At 44.1% G+C, this 19,283-nt stretch overlaps 1 protein-coding gene and 1 pseudogene across 23 annotated transcripts in view; both read left to right on the top strand.

Annotated features, from left to right (window-relative positions):
- The window catches only part of Dlgap1 (DLG associated protein 1), an 874,571-nt gene that overhangs the window by 731,676 nt on the left and 123,612 nt on the right, over positions 1 to 19,283 (top strand). The window lies entirely within an intron of this gene.
- On the top strand, positions 15,431 to 16,571 carry LOC110312440 (lipid transport auxiliary protein 1 pseudogene; annotated as a pseudogene).

Below are 19,283 nucleotides of genomic sequence, written 5' to 3'. Positions count from 1 at the left end.
TCAGCACCATGTTTTTAGCCAACTGTCAAGGCAAACTCCTTCCAGCAGATAACACAAGTTAACTGTGGCCAAAGTAAATAGGCTAGACTCCACTTACATCACCAAGCAGTCTGAAACACTGAAGATGTTTCCTTCCCCAAAATAAATCGGATTAATCCGTTCATTTATTTTAGATTCTCTTCAGATAGCCTCACAGATGGTTTGCGGAAATCGCCATGCCAACAAGTCTGTCTGGCCCAAAAAAATTAAACCCTACCATACTGTGTGCCTTTGTCTTCTAATGAATATCTGCATTTCTTAGTTGGAAGGAGTGGAGCGTGACTGTAGGTCCAGCACCTGAGTGGTAAGATCCTTTAAGGCCAGCCTGGCCAACATGGGGACCACATTCACCATCTTAAAAAATATGGGGGCTTATGAGATGGCTCGGGAGGTAGATGTGACTTAAAGCCAAGCCTAGTGACCTGCGTCTCATTCCCTAGGACCCACATGGTAAAAAGAGAGAAACTGATTCCCACAAATCGTTCCTTGGCTTCTACAAATGCACCATGGTGCCTATTTGCACAGATGCAAAATGAATGAATGAAGTAACTTTTATCTGAATTCCCTTTTCCTATTTGTTAATCACATTCTCCCTTGAATTTTGTGAACTAAATTACAGAAACAGTCCTTTAGAGTCACACCTCTGTCTTCTCTTACTTCGTTCTAGAATCCTAAACTAGAGAACTATAAATGTTGATTATTCCTGTTTCCACGCTAGCTGCCCAAAATATCCAAAAGACATCAAAGACCAACATTAGTAAGTCCTGGAGAGGTTTGTCCTAACTGCAGGCATTCCTCCAGGTCTCCTGACAGCAACTCAGAAACAGCCGAGTAAAGCTCTAACAGAGTGAAGGTTAACCCCAAGTGGAGATTCCTCTCAAAGCAACGACCCTGGGACCCCCATGCTGCTCAGCTGGGATCATAAACCCGAGCACACACTCTGACGTTTTAATTCAGTTATTTAGAGGGAATTTAAAAGAAAATCTAGTAATGGGTTCCCAAACTGACCGTTTCCCTCTGAATCATGGAACTAAAATTCTCTTTAATGAGAGAAAGAGAGCACACACTCCATGAGGAATTGAGTCCAGACAACCCCCAACTTACGGGGCCCCTCCAGGGAGCTCTGCCTGTTGCTCCTGGGAAACACCATAGGGTGAGTCTGCAGGCCACCATCCTCTCTGTGAGCTCGGCATTCTGCTTTTACATTTACAAAGCAGCCAGAATGTTCCTGCTGGTGTCATTGCCCAAAAAGACCCATGCCTGGTGCTAGGGGAAACTGTCAGATCAGAGGCCTGAAGGGGACTTTGTGAGAGGAATTTGGGCAATGTAGGCAGAAGTGATCCCACAGTAATCTCTGCTTGCTCGCGCACAACGTCGCCCTCTGGTGGCCGCTATGTTTATGTGCATGGGAAAAGCGTGAACACCAGCCGTGGAATGTGTCCGTCCATAGCTGGTGAGCTTCTAAACAGCTATCTCTGCTAAAGGAGAACAAGAAAAAGCAGTTCCTCACTCTGAACACTCCTGACACTCCCCACACACGCCACACGCGTTCAGATATGCAGACAGTCTTCCCACTCTGAGCATCTCCGGCGATTTCTGTCTTTGCTATCAGCTCGGTCACTCCGCCTCTCCACGTTTATCTGTAGTGGTTCTCTCGCCATTATGATCATGTTCTCCGACCTTTTCCCTTATACTGCCCAACAGCGTTTGAAATCAATACAGTAGAATTCAAAACTCAAGAATGAAAGCCTGCCAGCTCTCGGGGAGTTTAACCCTTGGTTAGGATCACTCCAACCCCCCCCCCATCCCCGTGTTCCCAAACCACAGCCTTCCCAGCACCTTAAAGATTCTGCACATGGAGGGACTTAAGGCTCCAGCAGCATATGTAGCAGAGGATGACCTTGTGGGACATCAATGAGAGGAGAAGCCCTTGGTCTTGTGAAGTCTCGATGCCCCAGTGTAGGGGAATGCCAGGACAGGGAAGCAGGAGTGGATGGGTTAGTGAGCAGGGGAAGGTGGGGGATGGAATGGGGGGGTGGAGGGGAAATAAGGAAAGGGGATAAAATTTGAAATGGAAATAAAGAAAATATCTGATAAAAAAAAAAAAAAAGATTCTGCAGTTTGGAGCCTAAGACCTTTTAGTGCTGGGGATGCCTCGATCCACCATCTGGTCCCTGGGTCTGTGTCCTCTCTCCTAATCCTTTTCTTAAATGGTTGTAAGCAACCAGAATCATCCAGCTTTCACCTTCTAAAGTCCTGTGGTGGTCTGCTACCACAAACCCAAAAGTACCCACCCCATAGCCTTTGCTTCTGCTTATCCTGGCAAACGGCCTGATCACTCTAAAGGCGCAACTCCCGCCTTGAACTCTTTCCTGGAACTTTAAATGCATTGGGGCACCACAACTTGAGCTGTTGACCAACGGAGGAATCGTGACCCTGTGCATAATCATATTCCAAGTTGCCATGAGTCGCTTATGCTGGGCTAGCTGGGTTTCCCTTGTCTTGTGAGATAACCATCTCTAACGGGAATCTGCCCCCACTCCTCTGACCGGCAGACATCTAAGCGGTGATTGCTTTCACATTAAGATCCATTTCTGAACTAGTTTCTGTTCTGTGCAACGTAATTAAAGGTTGTACATTTTCCACCACGCAGATTTATATATGTGGGAAAGAAGAAAAGCAAGTATGAGAAACTACATTTCGCCTCGTGTTTATCCCTTGACCTTAGCAGTGGCTTCTACTCTGAGGAACTAGAAATCCCTCAAGTGAAGAGCTGAAGAGCTTTAGTGGCCATCCCAGATGCTGGCTCTGTTGCAGCCAGACTGATGGCTTTCATTACCATGACCAGTCTTGAGATTCCGCATGCAGAACTATGGAACTAGACCAGGGTTCTGCCCGTCTCCCAACCCCACGTCATCACTTGCTCTGGAACACTAGACAAATCAGAATGTCGGGGGGGATACGTCTTCATTTCCTAAAGGAGAAGGGGAAAGTTGACGAAGTTGGTTAGAGACAGGAGTTGAGCACAGAACTCTGTAACAGGACAGTAATTGGAGACTGGTTGCTGAGAGGCTAGCGAGCAGCTCCGCATGTGAGCATCAGGGTCTAACATGGAAACCCTCCGTTGCACAAGCGCCGGCTTCGCAGGCTAAGCCTCCACCAGGGTAAATAGACGGGGAAAGGTTCTGAGCAACCTTGAAAAGCAATGGTTCTTGATTTCACTGTGCCTCGACACCAGATGCTCTGATGCCTGGTAAAAGAATAAACTTCTAATTAAATTGACAAAAATTGCGTTTGAACTCTGGAGGCCATAAGAACCTTCTAATTGCCTCTTGTAATGTGCTCCAAAATGCAGACTCACGACTACCAGTGGTTCGTAGGGGGGAGAATGTCCAATTTCACTTTGTATTAACAATAAAAACACTTCCAAAACCACACATAATGGGAATGATCACCTAGCCTTGGCTAAGAGGCACTTAATCTTTGATCTCCAGCTAAATTACACTACCCGGAGGGGCAGCATGCACGCGGCCAGGAACTTGGTTCTTTGGGTATTGTTTTGTTAATATGTTAAAATAATTACTAAGTTTTTCAAAGTTCTTCTAAGGATAGCTTCTTTCAGATATAGATGAAATGGGGGGTGCAGACTAACTTTGGCAAAGACAGTAGAAAAGACAAGCCATTAGTTTGGTTTCAGTTTTCAGAAGACATGACGACAACGACAACTAATTCTTCCGTGCCTCTTTAAAATGTTGTCTAGTGATACTATGAATGCCGCCTCTTCTCAGAAAGGCAGTGTTCAACTTCACAGAAATGCAAACTCCTAAACCCAAAAGCTTGCATGCCAAAAGTCAAGTCGAGTCCTGTTCATTCAGCCTAGCTGAGTGACTTACCCTCACCTCACCCGTTTTCGCCAATTAACCTCTCACATGGTAAGCTCACAAGACAGTGTGGCTCAGCAGGTGGAGGTGGCCAGGCCTGATGACCTCAGTTCAATTTCTGGAAACCATATGTTGGGAGGGGAGAACTGACTTATGCAAGTTGTCTTCTGACCTCCACATGTATGTGTAACACACACACACACACATGAAAATCTAATTTTAAATGGAGCTAGAGAAATGGCCCACTGGTGAAGGGCCTATCAGCTGCCCTTGCAGAGAACCTGGGTTCTGTTCCCAGCACATACATGACAGCTCATAATCACATGTAACTGCAGTCCCAGGGCATCCAATGCCTTCTTCTGGCCTCCACGGGCATCAGGCACATACATGGCACACAGACACACACATGCAGGCATTCACAGGCATAAAATACAAATAATAAAATCTTTAACTCATCAAGTGTAGAGGCCCCTGGATGTGTTTCAAACGCTCTCTCTAAGAGGGTATCTTAACCTTCCTTCTGTGCCCATAACAGAACAACCACAAACTCTGCATATATGTCCTCCCCAAAGCCAAGGTAAGTGGTTCCTGCTTTTGGCTGCTCTGCTTAAATCCTTGGCCAGACCTTGTTCCCAGAATTTAAGAGCTAGAACTTCACAGTCCCCCCTTAAAAAAAACTCACGCTCATCTGATGCTATAAACCTCTTAGGTCGTGTCTTTGTTACCTCTCTAAAGGCTCTTAAGAATTGTCTTTTTAATTCTTCCAGAATTTTCCAAGTTGCTTTAACTACAAAATTAGCTTGCTTGCTTGTTTATACCTCGGCACTTTTCTTCTTCTGTTTCTCAAGGGCATGATTTCCAAGGCAAAAAAAAACACACACACACACACACACACACAAAACACAAAACAATATTTGAACATCCATCCTGCCACACTGGCCTGGTGTGTTTGTGTGGGCCCCAGAAAGTAGACCTTTCTGTCCATCACCCATGTTTTGGGTTGCGGAGACCAGTAGCAATTCTCAGCATCTATCGGCTTTCCATTGAAACTGTGGTCATCTTTCTTCTTAATCATTTAAAGGAAGAAAAAGATAGGTCTGCTTTCAAAGGACACACGATATGTGTTGTCTGATCATCACAAGGACAAAGATTATTGAGAGGGCCACCAAGGCGAGGGCAAGCCGACCCTAGTGCTGGGAAATATAAAATTACATTTCTCAAACTCACATCAGCAGTCCAGCACCGGGAAAGTCAGATTCATCGGCAAGGTTTCTCACTTCATTGCTCCAGCCGATGAAAAGGTTTGTTGTTCAAGGATATCAATTATAGCCTGAGGTTTAGGACTCATTTGGTCTGAACGTGATCGGAGAGATAAATAAATGCATTTAAATTCTTCCTGGAAACCACAGAGCTGACTTTACAGATCACACAGCAGTAAGCAATACAGGGGACATGCTTCAAAGGTGGCTTTTGTCATTTAGTGGACATTGTCCAGGGAAACCCAGGGAAGGAGGAAGCTTCCTAACAAAGTCGAAGCCAAATCCAGGGCCCTAAATGGCAATGTTTGCAGTGTAGCTGGCTTACAATTAGCACGCCCCTACAGTGAACAGGAATTTTCAGTAGGAAAGGACCGTGGAAGGCTCCAGACATCACGGAAAAGGCTGTAGGAAGGAAGCGGCATGTGGCCTTCGTCTGTGAAGGGTCTGCAACCGTGTTAAGAATCCATGGGGGAGGGAACACAAGCAAAGCCAAGTATTTCCCATGCTGTAGCTCTTTGCCTCCCGAAGGCAGACCTTTCTCATTTTTATTTTGCTTTGTCCTGTTTTTTTTCATCCAAAATCTAAGACCTTTATCTGATGGGAAAATATAAATATTATCAACGGTGACATCCAAACTTTACTGAGAAATTTTCCATAGCTTTTCTACCATTTTTTGTTCTCTTTCTATAGCTTTTGAGCGTTTGATTCCTCTTTTTGTTTTCTTTAGGCAGTTGAGGTACATCCATCCTCAGGCCACCCTCTCTGCTTCCTTTATGATGCTTGCATACTTTGCATTCCAACTCTGTCTGATTTTAGATCACGGGGCTTCTTGTGTATGAAACAAGGGGTTAACATTTGGTAACTACTAACGATGGTTATTTTGGAAGGGAAATAATTCTGTCTAACAATATGGCTACATTGTAAAAGTCTGTAATGGAATGGGGTCATCATAACAATAGTTATTGTTACACAGCTGCTACTTAGTCCAATTTGCTTTGGACTCACTGTTCATTCCTAGCTACAGTGTAAATACTTTGTGTTTTTAAGAGTACTTCTTCATTGTGATGATTTTATGTAATTTACTAACAAGATCTGATAGGTTCAAAGCCTAGGGGCCAAGAGCATAGTTCAGTGGGTAGAGTCCTTGACCAACATGTCCAGAGGCCTGGACCCTATCCCTACAGGTGGAATGGCACAGGCCTATGAGCTCAGCACCCCAGGAGTAGAAGCAGGAAGATCAGAAGTTCAAAGTCACATTCAGCTACATAGCCGCTTTAACACCAGCCTGGGCTGTGTTTCCAAAACAAAGTGAAACTAAATTAAAGTAAGATAAAAGCCAGGCATGGTGACTTAAACAACTATAATCCCAGCACTCAGCCCTGAGGCAGACAGATGTCTATAAGTTTGAGGCCAGTCTGCTCCTGGCCAGCCACAGCCACATAGGGAGACCCTGTCTTGAAAAGAAATTCATCAGTCCTAGTGGTAATGATGTAAGATAAAACCCAACTCCTCGTTTTAAAAAGTAAATATTCTTCTTTGTCCTTGGTCATTTTAAACTGGAGAGCAGTCTCTTGTCAGCTCTGATACGATCAGCATCGTGTTGAATCGGAAGCCACTAATGAGGAGTTGTACCAAGTTAGTTCTGCTGCTGTGTTCCCTACATGTCTTATGTTATTGGCATTGGTATTCCCTTTTTTGTGTGTGTGAGGGGTGTGTGTGTGTGTGTGTGTGTATGTGTATGTGTTCAGAGGGGATGGGGAGGGAGAGAGAGAGTTCTATGATGCTTGTATCAAACCCACAGCCTTATGCTTGCAGGGCAAGACATTCTAGCAACTGAACTACATCCCTGGCCACATCATTTATCTTCTTTTTTTGTTTTTTGTTTTTGTTTTTGTTTTGTTTTGTTTTTGGTTATTCGACATAGGGTTTCTCTGTGTAGCCCTGGCTGTCCTAGAACTCACTCTGTAGACCAGGCTGGCCTTGAACTCAGAAATCTGCCTGCCTCTGCCTCCCAAGTGCTGGGATTAAAGGCATGCGCCATCACTGCCCGGCTCACACTCATTACAGGTGGTTGTGAGCCACCATGTGGTTTCTGGGAATTGAACTCAGGACCTCTGGGAGAGCAGCCCATGCTAGTAACCGCTGAGCCATCTGAGCCGCCCATTTATCTTCTTAAACCACCTAGTCCCTAAATTAATTTAGAGAAAATGTGATGAGATAATCAAGAAAACAATCTTGCTACACGGGCATTCACAATCTGAGGCATATCAAAGTGAATCGATCATAACTTTGAGAGTGGAGCCTAGACTGGGTTCCTACTGTGACAACTGTGATCCATTTCACAGAAACGGAACCTGAAACAGCATTAATGGGTTGTTGTAGAGTACTCTAAGGTCAGGAGTCTGGTGTAGTCTCTGGAGACTGAAATGATAGCAACAGGGTTGCAATCCCTCTGTGTAAAAGCATCTTTCACTGGCCTGATGTAATTGTCGTCTCCAAGACTTAATGCCTCTGTCTGCTAAGGCCTAGCACTGGAAGCTTCTAGCCTCGGTCTCATCTGATCTAGACCTAGAATGATTTCAGCCTCAGATTTACTGCTGAATAAGCTCACCCTTTCTAGTTCTTTCTCAGCTCTGGCTGGTTGATTTAACTCAGCTGTTCTGGCTCAAACTCCAATCTGGCTTCTCTCTCAGCTTCTCCTGAATCTTTATTCTGCTTAGCCGCTAACTCTGGCAATTTTCTGGCTCCTTCTGGTTCCTTCACATTTCTGTGGCTGCTTTTTGTCTTCACCTGTATGTAACTTGTTCTCCCTTCAACCTGTCTCTTTAAAACACTCCTGATAGAACTTCCTTCTCCCTCTCACTGCTGTTCTCGCCTATGTAGCCTCTCTTTTCTCTCTATCCTTAGAAGAGTTGGCCGTATCCCAATCTTTCTCTGATTCGTCCGTCGCTTTTTCTGCCATTCAATTAAACATCACTTTCAAGCATGGGTGTTTCTTTCTACAAACTAACTTCGCTTTCATTGAATTTCATGAAACTGAAGGTGTGTGCTAAGGCTGAGCCACACCACAAGTAGGAACAGGTGTTGTTTCCAGCAAACAACACAATCTCAGGCTTCACAGAGTGATCAAATACACTGCAGCTCCTCTGGAGGCCTCCCCAACCTTCTAGAAGCTGTTGAGTTCTTACGCTCAGGCCTCTTTCCACTCTCAAAGCCAGCCACAGCCAGGTGGCTTGATGCTTGGAGACAAACTCTCTGGCTTCACTCCTTTCACATCTGAGGATCTCTGAACCGAGGTTAGAGCCACCCCTATAATCCAGGATTGTTTCCCCACCTCTAGATCCTTACATGCTTCTCCAATGTCCCTTTTGCTAAATGACATTTACAGTTGCAGGGGGTAAGACTCTAACATCTTTGTATGCTTTACTCTGGTTTCCATACAACTCCTGGCACGTGTGGGATCTATGTGGGATCCCAGATCCCTGAGCACTGACACTTTTCCTTGATCTCGCCTGGCTGGCTGTTCCTTCCAAGGCCATTAGTCGCTTGTTCCTTGGTGAAGCCTGTAGGAAACAAGAAAAGTTGCAGGGAAGAAACACTTTCATGTAAAATCCTCAGGGCTCTCCAGCATCGACAGTAAGGGAGAGCAATGGTTTTGCTCCGTAATCTACAAATAATGAGGAATTACTATTACTAGAATGGATGTCACTATTGTTGACACATTCTTTCAATATTACTAATAGGGAGCTGGAGAGATGGCTCAGCAATTAGGAGCACTGACTGCTCTTCCAGAGGTCTTGAGTTCAAATCCCAGCAACCACATGGTGGCTCACAACCATCTGTAATGGGGATCCAATACCCTCTTCTGGTGTGTCTGAAAAGAGAGACAGTGCACTCATACATAAAATAAATAAGTAAATCTTTAAAAATAATAATAATACTATAAGGGGCTAGGGAGATGGCTCAGTGGGTAACTGCACTTGCCGCGCACGCAAGAGAACTTGAGTTAGAGTCTGCAGTACCGACATGAAAGCCAAAGTGTGACCTAAGTGCCTGTAGGCCCCGTGTCTGGGGAACGGAGATGGGCAGATCGCAAGAGCTCCATGGCCAAGCAATCTAGCTGAAACAATGAGCTTCATATTGAGTTAAAAAAAAAAAAAATCCTGCCTCAAATATAAGCTGGAATGCAACAGCGGAAGACAGCCAATGTAGCAACAATGCCAACTGCAGTTTAAAAAAAAAAAAAGATACAACGTACAACATGGACAATGTGCTTTGCTATCAATTTCAGAGGAGTTGCATGAACAGTCAAGTCTATACTTTGTTGGTCACTGTTAGAACTTCCGGGCTTGTTTTGAGAAGGGCCTCATATTTCAACCACGTGATTGGGCTCCCAAGGCGCACCCTTACGTGGCTCTCCAGGCTAAGGTTGCCGCCATTCCTCATCAGATAGTGACCGGGAGCTTGAAGCAACTATTTCACACTATGCAAAGGGCTCTAGCACCTCTGACTTTGGCAGTGTGAGACCAGAGAGTAAAGAAACAGTTGTCTGTCTTCCCACCTGCTTTCCCTCCATTTCCTGATGTATCCTGCTTCCGTTCAGCTATTCAAAGAAACCGCGTCAAGACAACCACTAAATCAAAGAGTGAAGAAGACAGCTAATATTTACAGGGTTACCCAGGCTTCTGGACAATGTTGTCTTTGTTTCAAATGCTCAGAGAGAAAAATCAATGCTTTAGAAATAATGACAAGGCTCACACTATGGCTACCAGAATACTCAGCAAGAGAACACGTGTGGTTGTAGGTTCCTTGTGCGATTAACCCTTTGGAGACTGCCACAGAATTCAGATTCTTGCTTGATTTTGTCAAGTAGCAAACTGTGCTCTTTCCTCCTTTGGAAGTTGGCAGTGCATATTACTGTATGAAACTATTCATATCACTGTGTGAATAATACTACCGTACCCTTTCAGATAGATGGGGCCCAAGGAAAATTCTCTTCCACCAGAGTCTCAGCAATTCTTCTCCTAAAGAGAATGACCTGTCGTAGGCATAATGTTTTTGCACACTGTGTAAAGTTTACCCTTGGTTTATCCAAATGTTGAGACCTCTGACTTTATGTCTTGTCTCAATCCGAGCATGCCATTATAATGCTTTTACTGAGAATCTCCTGTCTCAGGTTTGTGTAAGCAATTCTTACCACTTATTCTCTGCCTTGTCAATAAAGGCTGATCACCCCATGACTGGGCAGAAGAGAGAATGGGAGGGGATGTCTGCCAGCCAGAAGATGGAGAGAGGGAGAGAGGGAGATTGAGCTCATTGGGGAGGATGGAGAGTCTGGAGCCATGAGGAAGGAGAGAGATCATGGAAACACACATGAAGCCCAAAGAGGCAGATCAATGATAACATGCAAGTGTCATGGGATGGGAGGGAGAGAGGGAGACAGATTAGCATAGGAGGTGAAGGTAGGTCATTTAACTGCTCAGCTATTGAGGTGCCATTTTAAATAAATCTTGGTTTCTCCATGTAGTAATCGGGATGTAAACAATTATAGCCCCAGATTAATCCACTGCTACATTTATATTAAAGATAATACATTACACCCTGTCTCTCTAGGCTCTGCCTACTCTCTCTCTCTCTCTCAGAGAATGTCTCCAACTGCTTTAAAGAGGATGTCCCCCAAGCCCCTTGGACATTCCTTCTTCCGCTGCTCATAGGATAAGCCAGAGTACAGTGAACCCACAACACTAGACCATCTGTGGGTACAAAGAAATGTTTATTGGGGATCAAAATGCCAAGGCTATCTTTCTGGGGACAGAGAGAAGAGCAGAATGGTGGTTAACTAAGAGATGTTATAATGAATCAGCAGATGGGGTCTCTGAGCTGATTCAGGCTGCTAGGATCAACTGGAAATGAGATGCCCTCTGCCTGAGGCAGTTGACTTTTGGGGCAAATGAAAAGATCCTGGTGAACAGGAGCCACCTGTATGCTGGTTCACCCCATAGCAATCCTTCTGTTTGCCTGGCCGGAGCCCTCTGTTTAGGACAATGTCGGCAACGCTGCCATCTTGGGGTGCTGTTTTGGACCTAACACAGAAGGGGAACAAGTTTCTTCAGCATGGGATAGAACCTCATTAAAACCTCATGTTAATGCATATTGTAACTGCATGGTATCTGTACAGGCTGCCGCTTTGCCTGGTACATTCTTCATGTCGGTAATGAGGCAGTTATCTCACGGGCTAGGCTGAACATCATGTTATTTATATTATTGAACAATAATAGGCATGGATAATTGACCCCCTACCATGTCAAAGTCAGTCCTGTGTGCTTTGTATTTATAACCTTATTTAATCCTCCTGTTACCCGTGAGTGGGTGGTAGTGCGTACTTCATTTGAAGGTGAAAACTGATGGATCTTGGAGACTCAACTGGGAAGTTCATGCCTGTAATTCCAGCACTCAAGAGTCATGAGGCAGGAGGCTAGCCTGGACTACACTGTGACATGCAGTCTAAATAAATAAACAAACAAACAAATTCCTGTAAAATGAGCTGTTTGCCAAAAAAAGAGCATACCAGGTAGGAGATCACAATAGCAGATTGCTAATTTTATTTCATCTCCTTTTTTTCCAAGAAGAATTTTATGTTTGTTTGCTTGCCTGCCTGTCAGGGCACACATGCTATATGACAACTTTTCAGAAGTTGGTTCTTTCTCCACTTATACCATGAGTTCTGCAATCAAATCCAGATCCTTAGACTTGTAACACGCGCGCACACACACACCCCCTCTATATCACACATGCACACAATGCTCTAGCACTCACACACGCATACATACATACATACATGCATTCATATACATAGATACTCACACTCACTCTCACACTCACACACACATATATATGCACACACAGTCACACATACATATACGCACTCATACACACACACTCGTATATACATATATACATATACATAAACACACACACACATACAAACACACACACTTGCATACACAGAGACACACACCTTCTCTCACCCACACAAGCACACCCCTGCTGAGCCATCTCACCAGCCCCAGTCTACTCTTTCTTACCATCTTTCTCAGCTGTACAGCTACAGGTTGTGTGGGGGGGTTGTTTGTTTGTTTTTTTGTTTTTTGTTTTTTGTTGTTGTTGTTGTTGTTGTTGTTGTTGTTGTTGTTGTAGCCTTACAAGCACCTCCTTGATTATCCAATGCTCTTTATCTGTTTGCCTCATTTCCTCCCATGATGGCGATCCTCTCTCTGGCCTCCTTGCTATACGTTCCTCATATGGAGGAAACAATAGCTCCATTCCTGTCTAGTCCACCTAAGCAGGTACTGTTTCACCCCTGGCTTTGCAGTTGGGGCTCTGAAACTGAAATCTACCATTTATATCCCTACAAAAGAAAAGACAAAAAGGAAAAGCTGCTTTTTTGACAGACTAGGAGACTGAGTTTAATCTTTTTTACTCCATAAAACCTCAGGCCAGATTTCAGTTATTTCTTTTTCTAGGTGGGTATCAGGACAGTTTTGCTTATACAGTGCCAATATTTTTAGTGTGAGTTGTGTATTATAAGAAAAGCTACGCGAGCTAGTGTTTTATATATAGCTGACCTTCCTGCTCTTGACTTCACCGTAATTCCCCAGTCAGATCGCTCAGAAAGTAGCACTCAATATCCTCCTCAGAGCTTTAGAGTCTTTAACCACATAATGTTCATAGGAATGAATGGTTCAGCAAATGATTGTGTTCCAAACATTCACAAAGCCCCAGGTTCAATCCCTAAGCACATAACACACACACACACACACACACTCACACACACAGGAGAGAGAGGGGGGAGGGGGAGAGGGAGAGAGGGAGAGAGGGAGAGGGAGAGAGGGAGAGAGAGAGAGAGAGAGAGAGAACACCATGGTGACTTAAAAATATTATGAACTTTGAGGGTTGTAAATGGAATTCAGTATCCGGGGTTTGCTTAGCTAAGCTGGACTTCCAGAACCAACCCCCTCCCCATTTCAGAGATGCAGTTAACTTAATTAAACGAACAAAACATCAAAGCTTAGGCTACTCAACCCCAAATGCATTTAGAACACTTACATTATCCTGAAGTGTGACAGAATCATCTAGCACAAAGCCTACATTCTTAAAGTATAGGATATTTCATATAATTTATCAAAAAGATCAAAATTCTATAAATGGTTTTTACTGCACGTGAATTTCTTCCACACCATTATTAAGAGCCCACTGAATCCACAGGCCTTTCTCACAGTCTCATGTGCTATAAACTCGCTGCACAGGTCAGGGACCTGCCCGATACTTTGCTCTCACATCATTCCAGGTGACACCACACATGCTGGGTGTGTGCTAGCCAGAGCTGTGCTTTTCTGAAAGTAGAGGTTGATATTAACTTCCACCAGAGAAGGAACAATAATATCATCGCACAGGCTGTTTTATACCTTCAGAGACCACACTGTTGTTTCCGTTGGGAAAGCCAACCGGGACAGAATCAAGGAATAATAGAAGAGAGAGCTGGAATGATGGATCAGTGGTTAGGAGCACTTTTTGCTCTTGGAGAAGACCTGGGTTTTGCTCCCGGAACCAACATGGTGACTCACAACCACCCATAACTCCAGTCCCAGGGTGGTCTAATGCCATCTTCTGAACTCTGAGGGCACCAGGCATGGTGTGATGTACATACATAAACACAGGCAAAACACTCATACATGTACAACAAAATAAATAAATTAAGAATGGTTTTTGATGGGCAATAGTGGCGCATGCCTTTAATCCCAGCACTTGGGAGGCAGAGGCAGGCAAATTTCTGAGTTCAAGGCCAGCCTGGTCTACAGAGTGAGCTCCAGGACAGCCAGGGCTATACAGAGAAACCCTGTCTCAAAAAAAACAAATTTAAAAAAAAAAAAGAATGTTTTTTGAAAGGGAAGAGAACAGAAGTCAACAAAACTTTGAAAATCCATTGGATGGGAAATGAGAACCCAACATTAGTTGTAAATATACAATGGTTGTGTCGATCAAAAATACCATTGTGGTCTTGGGGTGTAAGGCACTGGCAGAATATAGCCCTTATATATGACACCCTGGGTTTGACCCACAGCACCACAAAAATTAAAAAGATAAAGAAGAAAGAAGACATAGAACGAGCACAGAACTAAAGCTTAAGGCATTGATGACCTTTAAAGATAAGCACCAACTGCTCCAATAAGCACACATACAGATGTGTCGCACACACCTGTTTGTCCTGTGAATGTCCTACTGCTGTAAAGGATGGCAGGAGGAAGTGGCTAAATTTCCTTCTAGAGTTTGCTCTGTGGTTAGGTAGAAAGCAACAGCTAGACGGGCAGTGGTGGCACATGCCTTTAATCCCAGCACTTTGGAGACACAGGCAGGCGGATTTCTGAGTTCAAGGCCAGCCTGGTCTACAGAGTGAGTTCCAGGATAGCCATGGCTACACAGAGAAACCCTGTCTCGAAAAAAAAAAAAAACAAACAAAAAAAGAAAAGAAAAGAAGCCGGGCGTGGTGGCGCACGCCTTTAATCCCAGCACTCGGGAGGCAGAGGCAGGCGGATTTCTGAGTTCGAGGCCAGCCTGGTCTACAGAGTGAGTTCAGGACAGCCAGGTCTATACAGAGAAACCCTGTCTCGAAAAAAACCAAAAAAAAAAAAAAAAAAAAAAAGAAAAGAAAAGAAAGAAAGCAACAGCTTATAAGACACTTTGGAGAGAGAAAAATTCCTACTATTCTGAATTTTCTATCAAATTTCAGAATGGGGACTTCGGAGGTAGCTCACTGGTAGAGTTCATATCTAGTGTGCCTGAGACCTAAGTTCCTCATCCCCAACAGACACACTAAAAAATAGATTGATTAATTAGTCAATTAATTAATAATGTTCTTGAGAATTAAATTATATGGTATAGTAACCTACCAGAATATTGTAATATTAAATTGACCCTATTTTTCCTTTCTTCATTATTCTGTGTGTGTGTGTGTGTGTGTGTGTGTGTGTGTGTGTGTGTGTGTGTAGAAGCCCATGAAGGTCAGAAGCAGTGTTAGCACTGTTGGAAACAGAAGTTAGGTCTTCTATAAGGATAGTAAGTGCTCTTAACCACTGAACCATCTCTTCAGCCTCCTATTTGGATCTTTCATTCCTGATACTTGTTAGTTCTTATTAGAAATGTATAAAGTAATTAAATTATGGATACTGTTAAGAAGATAAGACACGAGGAAGGTCCTATGATTAACTAGCGCCCCCATCCACCATGTTTTCTGACGGACTCTAGCCTGTTTTTTTTTTTTTTTTTTTTAAATCGAAAACCATATAGAAATGCTCGGAGAGCTCCAGGGAACCTAGGTGCCCTGGCTTCGGCAGAGCCTGGGCTAACGCTCAAGCGCGGCGGGACTGTCCTAGCAGGTGTTCCCGGAGAGAGAGACGATGGCGTCTAGTAGTAACTGGCTTTCTGGAGTGAATGTCGTGCTGGTGATGGCATATGGGAGCCTGGTATTCGTACTGCTGTTTATTTTTGTGAAGAGACAAATCATGTGCTTTGCAATGAAATCTAGAAGGGGACCTCATGTCCCTGCGGGACACAATGCCCCCAAGGACTTAAAAGAGGAGATCGATATTCGACTATCCAGAGTTCAAGATATCAAGTATGAACCCCAGCTCCTTGCAGATGATGATACCAGACTACTGCAGCTGGAAACCCAGGGGAATCAAAGTTGCTACAACTATCTATACAGAATGAAAGCTCTAGATGCCATCCGTGCCTCTGAGATCCCGTTTCATGCTGAAGGTCGGCACCCCTGTTCTTTACTGGGTAAGAATTTCCGCTCCTACTTGCTAGATCTGCAAAATACTAGCACTCCTTTCAAGGGTGTTGGCAAGGCCCTCATTGATACTCTCCTGGATGGATATGAGACCGCCCGCTATGGGACAGGGGTCTTTAGCCAGAGTGAGTACTTGCGATATCAAGAGGCCTGAGTGAGCTGGCCACTGTGGTCAAAGCACGAATTGGAAGTTCTCAGAGACAACACCAGTCAGCAGCCAAAGACCTAACTCAGTCACCTGAAATGTCGCCAACAACAATCCAGGTCACATACCTGCCCTCCAGTCAGAAGAGCAAACGTCCTAAGCACTTCCTCGAACTGAAGAGCTTTAAAGACAACTATCACACACTGGAGAGCACTCTGTGATGGAGCTGCACACGTGCCAGCTGTGCAGCACTCGGGATATCTGGTTCAGCAGACCCAGACTTGATTGGCCAAAGCATTCTTACAGAACAGTGTCTAAAAGGTCATTCCCAACCCTTTCTGATATTGACTAAGACCTCAGTATCTCCCAGTAGCACTTCTTCTGGATCTGAATTCAAATGTCACTCTTTTTTTTTTTTTTTTAAGATTTATTTATTTATTATATGTAAGTACACTGTAGCTGTCTTCAGACACTCCAGAAGAGGGCACCAGATCTCGTTAAGGATGGTTGTGAGCCACCATGTGGTTGCTGGGATTTGAACTCTGGACCTTCGGAAGAGCAGTCGGGTGCTCTTACCCACTGAGCCATCTCACCAGCCCCAAATGTCACTCTTAACATTTCTGTTGATGATGCTTTGAAAATCTTCGCTTGATTTTGACTGTAAATCACCTACCCTGTTCAATGCTGTTTAATCCCAAAGATGTAAGTTGAGATGAGGTGTCTTCTGTGTCTACCCCATTGCACTCAACTGGATAGAAATATTTGGGTTTAGAACATCTCAAATTTGATTGGTGGGAAAGTCAGGACCTCGTGGGAAAAAAGAGATTGAGAAAGTGGGTAGAATGTCCTTTAGAATTTTGTTGCTCCATTTAAACCAGGTGTATTGTGACATGAACATGACTTTCCTAAAGTGGAAGGATCTGTCCCCACCTTCACCCAATCCTTAGGACAAGTAGAAAGGGGCATTCTGGCACTTGGCATAACCTATGCCACGATGGTGAGATAATGTGAAAAAGTGGTATCCTCTGATGTCAGCGTATTAGTCTCAGTTTACAAAGTGCTTAATAAAACTAACTACTGTAAAAAAAAAAAAAAAAAGAAGAAGATAAGACACTAAAAACTATCATATTTACCAGAATGTGTATTGTTTCATAAGAGAAGGTCACAAAGTTTGGAGCTAAGACGAAAGGATGGACCATCCAAAGACTAATCCACCCAGGGATGCATCCCATAATCAGCCACCAAACCCAGACACTATTGCATATGCCCGCAAGATTTTGCTGAAAGGACTCTGAGATAGCTATCTCTTGTGAGGCTATGCTAGTGCCTGGCAAATACAGAAGTGGATGCTCATAGTCATCTATAGGATGGAACACAGGGCCCCCAATGGAGAAGCTAGAGAAAGCACCCAAGGAGATGAAGGGGTCTGCAACCCTATAGGTGGAACAACAATATGAACTAACCAGTACCCCCAGAGCTCCTGTCTCTAGCTGCATATGTAGCAGAAGATGGCCTAGTTGGCCATCATTGGGAAGAGAGGCCCCTTGGTCTTACAGACTTTATATGCCCCAGTACAGGAGAACACCAGGGTCAAGAAGTGGGAGTGAGTGGGTAGGGGAGCAGGGCGGGGGGAGGATATAGGGAACTTTCGGAATAGCATTTGAAATGTAAATAAAGAAAATATCTAATAAAAAAAAATAAAGAGAAGGTCACATGGCTGGGCATGGTGATACATACCTTTAATCCAGAAACAGGTGGATCTCTAGGAGTCTGAGATCAGCTCGGTCTGTATAGTGACTTGTAGGCTAGCAGTAGCTACAGAGTAAGACCCCGATAAGAAAAGAAAAGAAGGAAAGACAGACAGACAGAAGACTAACTGTGAGGATTTGCAGAAGGGGAAGGGGAAATGGGAGTGTAGGATGGGTGGTTTGAGCTGAGCTAATAAAGGCCTGAAAAGTCTGGGTCTTCAGGGGCTGAGTATGTAGCTCAGAGGTAGAGCACCACCAAATCTGATGGACCGCCAAAAGGTGTGGTAGACAAATGATTCTACCTAAAAGAATTAGTCAAGCCAATGGCCAGATATGGAATCCCAGAGAATGTTCAGGCATTCAAGCATGTTATTAGATTTGGCTGAATCACCAGATCCATCACGGTTACAGACACATCAGAAGCGAGTACCGCCCACAACAGAGAAAAGAGTTCTTGGTTCGGCTCCTGCGGAGCCTCCCCCAAAAGATTTTAAGTGCAGAAATAGTTACTGAGTGAATTAGAATAAATTAAATGATAGCTCAACAAGAAGACAGAAAAGTCCATTGCTGAAATGGGTAACCCTAAGGATGTGGCCAGATGAGCCAGGAAATGAAACCAGGGAAGCTGACATGGTGAGCCAAAATGAAGGCATGCTGGAGTTGACAGATGGCGCCAGACAAATTTACCAAAGGCAGTGGGGTGGAGATGCAAGAAGAAGGGCCTCGGCAAAGAGGCGTTTCCTCTCCCACCCTCAGAAGTAGAGTCGGCTGGAAGGAAAGAATTGAGATGTCTGAAGAACAAATGACTGGGGGCTGGTGAGATGGCTCAGTGGTTAAGAGCACCAACTGCTCTTCCAAAGGTCCCGAGTTCAAATCCCAGCAACCACATGGTGGCGCACAACTATCTGTATCAAAAATCTGATGTCCTCTTCTGTAGTGTCTGAAGACAGCTACAGTGTACTTACATATAATAAATAAATAAATAAATAAATAAATAAATAAATAAATAAATAGTTTTTAAAAAAGAACAAATGACTGGCTGGTACTCAAGGAACTAGAATACAGATAAAGAGAGTTAAAGTCAGGGAAATGTGGGGACAGACAAGCATGTTGACTTCACAGAGGATGCAAAGGAAGGGTAAGCAAGCAGAAGCTTGTCCTGGAAGCTCCTAGATACAAACCAAGAAACTGGTCTGAGCAGATTATAATCTCAAAATAAGAGCCTGTAGGATGACGGCTACAGAAAAATGTCGTTCTTGTTTTCAGAGCGACAAAGCCAGGGCCTGCAACACAGGCCACAGAGTCATATAATCATGAAGTTGCCAGCAAGGTCCCAGAGCCTCAGTTATCACATATTTCAAA

This window comes from Mus caroli, unplaced genomic scaffold, assembly GCF_978045245.1.
Source record: "Mus caroli unplaced genomic scaffold, Mus_caroli_1 scaffold_18, whole genome shotgun sequence".
NCBI classification, from domain to species: domain Eukaryota; kingdom Metazoa; phylum Chordata; class Mammalia; order Rodentia; family Muridae; genus Mus; species Mus caroli.
Note: the sequence above shows the minus strand (reverse complement) of the source record. Positions and strands in the feature narration are given on the sequence as shown.